The sequence below is a fragment of the Myotis brandtii genome, unplaced genomic scaffold (assembly GCF_000412655.1).
Source record: "Myotis brandtii unplaced genomic scaffold, ASM41265v1 scaffold174, whole genome shotgun sequence".
Taxonomy (NCBI): domain Eukaryota; kingdom Metazoa; phylum Chordata; class Mammalia; order Chiroptera; family Vespertilionidae; genus Myotis; species Myotis brandtii.
Genome location: NW_005356437.1, coordinates 2,233,906 through 2,239,425, shown reverse-complemented (window position 1 = coordinate 2,239,425; position 5,520 = coordinate 2,233,906).

Below are 5,520 nucleotides of genomic sequence, written 5' to 3'. Positions count from 1 at the left end.
AAAATTAAATTAAATTAAAATAATTTAAAAAATAGTGAGGGAGAGCCTGGCCAGCATGGCTCAGTGGTTGAGCATCAACCTATAAATCAATAAACCATGGTTCAATTCCTGGTCAGGAAAAAAAATAAATTAATTAATTTAAGAAAAGACGTGTCTATTTATAGATTAATTGGTACCTTAGACATGTAATGAATATAAGAAAGGTTAAAATGGGGAATCATTTGGGGGTTAGGAAAAGATTAATTCAATTTACATTATTTTTAATGGGGAAAAATGATTCGGCTTTCAAACAAATTGCTTCTTGAACAGTCTTCTGGAGCCGATTAAATTTGAGAACTGAGGTTCTTCTGTACTCAGAAGTGGAATTGTTAGATCATATGGTAATCCTATTTTTAGTTTTTTGAGAAACTATCATACTGTTTTTCATAGTGGCTATAACATTTTACATTCCTAACAACAACGCACACGGATTCAATTTTTCCACATTCTTGACAACACTTGTTGTGTTTGTTGTTATTTTTTGGTGTTGTTTTTATAATAGCCATCCTAATGGGTATGAACTTGTGTCTCATTGTGGTTTTGATTTGCACTTCCCTCATGATTAATGATGTTGAGTATCTTATTGGCCATTTGTATATTTTCTTTGGAGGAATGTCTATTCAAGTCCTTTGCCCATTTTTATATTGGGTTGTTTGTTTTAGTCATTGTTGAGTTGTAGGAGTTTTATTTTTCTTCTAGATATTAGTCCCTTATTAGATATACAATTTACAAATATTTCTTCCCATTCTGTGGATTGCCTTTTTACTCTGTTGGTAGTGTCTTTTGATACACAAAACTTTTTAATTTTGAAGAAGTCTAATTTGTCTATTTTTTCTTTTAAAAACTATGCCTTTGGTGTCATATTTAAGAAATCACTGCCAACTCCATGAAGCCTTTTCTCTATTTTCTTCTAAACAGCTTTAGCTCCTTATAGTTTTAGCTCTTATATCTTGAGTTAATTTTTGTATATGGTGTTAGGTAAGAGTCCAACTTCATTCCTTTGCATGTAGATATCCAGTTTTCCCAGAACCATTTATTGAAAACACTATCTTTTCCCATAAGTGGTCTTAGTACCCTTGTCAAAAATCATTTGACCATATATGTGAAGGTTTGTTTTGGAGCTGTCTATTCTACTCCATTAGGCTTTATAACTGTCTTTAAAACAAGACTACACTGTTTTGATTACAAGAGTTTTATTGTAAGTTTTGAAATCAGAAAGTATCAGTCCTTCTACATTGTTCTTCATTTTCAAGGTTATTTTGGGTTTTTGGGGGTCCCTTAACATTCCATATGAATTTTAAGATGTATTATTCTATCTCGGAAAAATAATCATTGGCATTTTAATGGGGATTGTGCTGAATCTTCATATCAGTTTAGGTAGTATTTCTATATTAATAATATTAAGTCTTCCACCCCATGAACATGAGATGTTTTTTCTTTTATTTATGTCTTCTTTAATTTCAGTAATATTTTGTCGTTGTCAGGGTACAAGTATTTCACCTCCATAGTTAATTCTTTTTTAAAATTTATCTTTATTGTTGAAAGTATTACAGATGTCCCTTCCCCCCTCATTGACCCCTTCACCCTGCTCCCACCCCCTCCCCAAGCCTTAACTGCACTATTGTCTGTGTTCATGCATTATGCATACTCTATATAATAAAAGGCTAATATGCAAATTGTCCCCTTGACCGGTAGCTCGACCAGGAGTTCAACTGGCAGTTCGACCAGGGAGCGGGGCTGGCCAGCCAACCTCCTGTGGCCCCTCCCTCAGGCCTCACTTTCTTGTCGAACTCCCAGTTGAACTCCTGATCAGGGCAGGCTGGCCAGATACACCCGTGCATGAATTCATGCACTGGGCCTCTAGTATGCATATAAGTTCTTTGGTTAATTTCTCCCCCCACCCCTTCTGAAATATGTCAGTCTGTTGCATGCTTCATTGTCTTTAAATCTATTTTGTTTAGTTTATTGTGTTCATTAGATTCCACATGTAAGTGAGGTCATGTGATACTTGTCTTTCTCTGACTGGCTTATTTTACTTAGTATAATACTTTCCAGATCCCTCCATGCTGTCTCAAAGGTAAGAGATCCTTCTTTTTTACAGCTGCATAGTATTCCATTGGGTAAATATATCACAGCATTTTCATCTATTTATCTACTGATGGGCACTTGAGTTGTTTCCAGATCATAGATATTGTAAATAATGCTGCTATGAATTTAAGGGTTCATATTTTTTTTCTGATTGGTGTTTCAGGCTTCTTAGGATATATTCCTAGAAGTGGGATCACTGGGTCAAATGGCAGTTCCATTTTTAATTTTTTTAGGAAATTCCACAGTTTTTCATAGTGGTTTTACCAGTTTGCATTCCCACCAACAATGTACTAGGGTTCCTTTTTTTTCATATCCTCACCAGCACTTGTTATTTATTGATTCATTGATGGTAGCCATTCTGGCAGGTGTTAGGTGGTACTTCATTGTCATATTAATTTGCATCTCTCTGATAATTAGTGGCATTGAGTATTTTTTCATGTCTCTTGGCCTTCTGTATGTTCTCTTTGCAGAAGTGTCTATTCAGTTCCTCTACCCATATTTTAATTGGGTTGTTTGTCTTCCTTTTGTTGAGTTGTATGAGTACTTATATTTTGGAAATTAACCCTTTAGAAGATATATCATTGGCAAATATGTTCTCCCATGCTTGGGTTCTCTTTGCATTTTGAGGATGGTTTCTTTTGCTGTGCAGAAGCTTTTTAGTTTGATGTAGTCCCATTTGTTTATTTTTAACTTTGTTTCTCTTATCTTATGCATTGGTGAAAATTCTCCTCTGTGAGATGTCTGGTATTTTGCTGCCTATGTTTTCTTCTAGGATTTTTATGGTTTCATGATTTACATTTATGTCTTTTATCCATTTTGAGTTTATTCTTGTATACGGTGTAAGTTGGTGGTCTAGTTTTGTTGTTGTTGTTTTTTTTTTTTGCATGTACTTGACTAATCTTCCCAACACTATTTATTTAAGAGACTGTCTTTACTCCATTGTCAAATATTAATTGAGCATGATGGCTTGGGTTGATTTCTGGTTTCTCTGTTCTCTTCCATTGATCTATATGCCTGTTTTTGTGCCAGTACCAGGCTGTTTTCAGTACAGTGTCTTTGTAGTATAATTGATATCTAGTATTGTGATCACTCCAACTTTGTTAATCTTTCTCAAGATTTCTGTGGCTATTTGGGGTCTTCTTTGGTTCCACATGAATTTCTGGAGTATTGGTTCTGTGAAATATGCCATTAGTATTTTAATAGGGGTTGCATTTAATCTATAGATTGCTTTAGATAGTATGGACATTTTAATGATGTAAATTCTACAAATCCATGAAAATGACATATAGCTCCACTTGTTTATATATTTTTCTACCTCATTTTTCATTGTCCTCTAGTGTCTGAGTACAGATCTTTTACCTCCTTGGTTAGTTTATTCCTAAGTATCTTAATTTTTTTATTGCAATGGTAAATAGGATTTTTTTAAGTTTTTTTTTTCTGAGACATTATGGTGTAGAAAAATGCCGTATATTTCTGGGTGTTTTGTATCCTGCTGAATTTATTTATGAAATCTAGTCATTTTTTGGTGGAGTCTTTAGGGTTTTCTATTTACAATATTATGTCATCTGTGAATAATGACAGTTTTACTTCTTCCTTTCCAATTTGTTTGCCTTTTATGTTTTCTTCTTGTCTGATCACTGAAGCTAAGACTTCCAGTACTATGTTGAATAAGAGTAGTGAAAGTGGACATCTCTGTCTTGTTCTTGTTATTCTTCTTGTTCTTGTTCTTATTCGTGTTCTTGTGGGGAATGCTTTTAGTTTTTGTCCATTGAGTATGATGTTGGCTGTATGTTTGTCATATATGACCTTTATTATGTTGAGGTATGATTCTTCCATTCCCACTTTGCTGAGAGTTTTTATCAAAAATGGGTCATGGATTTTGTCTAATGCTTTTTCTAGATCTATTTATATGAGCATGTGATTTTTGTCTTTCAATTTGTTTATGTGATATATCACATTTATTGATTTGAAAATATTGTAACAAACTTGCATCCCTGGAATAAATCCCACTTGGTCATGGTGTAGGATCTTTTTAATATATTGCTGGACCTGATTTTCTAATATTTTATGAAAGATTTTAGCATCTATGTTCATTAGGGATATTGGTCTATAATTCTCTGTTTTTGTACTGTTTTTATTTGGTTTTGGAATTATGGTAATTCTGGCCATGTTGAAAGAGCTTGGAAGTGTTTCCTTCCTCTTGGAGTTTTTGGAATACTTTGAGAGAATAGGTGTGAGTTCTTTTGTGAGTATTTGGTAAAACACCCCTGTGAAGCCACCCAGACCACAACTTTTGTTTGCTGTGAGTTTTTTGATTACTGGTTCAATTTTATCGGTTGTTTTTGGCCTATGCAAGTGTTCTGATTCTTTCTGATGAGTTTTGGAAGATTTTATTTTCTAGGATTTTTGTCTGTTTCATCCAGGTTGTCCAGCTTGTTGGCGTATATTGTTCATAATATTTTTTTACAATCCTATGTATTTCTGTAGTGTCAGTTGTTACTACACCTCTTTTGATTATATTTGTTTGGGTCCTCTCTCATGGTTTCTTGATGAGTCTGGCTACAGGTTCATCAATCTTGTTTATCTTTTCAAAGGACCAATTCTTGGTTTTATTGATCTTTTGTATCATTTTTTAAATCTCTATGTCATTTGTTTCCTCTGTGATGGTATTATTTCCTTCCTTCTACTTACTCTGGGCTTTTCTTGTTGTTCTCTTTCTAATTTTTGTTGCTGTTGTAGTGTTAGATAATTTATTAAAGCTTTTTCTTATTTCTTGACATAGGCCTATAATGCTTCCCTCTCAGGATTGCTTTTGCTGTGTCCCATAGATTTTGTTTTTTTGCATGATCATTTTCATTTGTTTCCAGGAAGTTTTTAATTTCTTCCTTTAGTTCATTGGTAACTCATTAATTGTTTAATAACATACTATTTAGCCTCCATGTGTTTGAATGTTTTTGAGTTTTTTTATTGTGATTGATTTCTGAGTCATTCCTTTGTGATCTGAGAAGATGCTTGATATAATTTCAATCCTCTTGAACTTATAAAGACTTATTTTGTGTCTTAACATGTGGCTTGCCCTAACTGGTTTGGCTCAGTAGATAGAGTGTCAGCCTGTGGACTGAAAGGTCCTGGCTTTGATTCTGGTCAAGGGCATGCACCTTGGCTGTGGGCACATCCCCAGTAGGAGGTGTGCAGGAGGCAGCTGATCAATGTTTCTCTCTCATCGATGTTTCTAACTCTCTATCCCTCTCCCTTCCTCTCTGTAAAAAATCAATAAAATATATTTTTAAAAAACACCAAAAAACAAAAAACATGTGGCTTATCTTTGAGAGTGTTCCATGTACACTTGAGAAGAATGTATATTCTGCAGCTTTGGGGTGGAATGTTATGTAA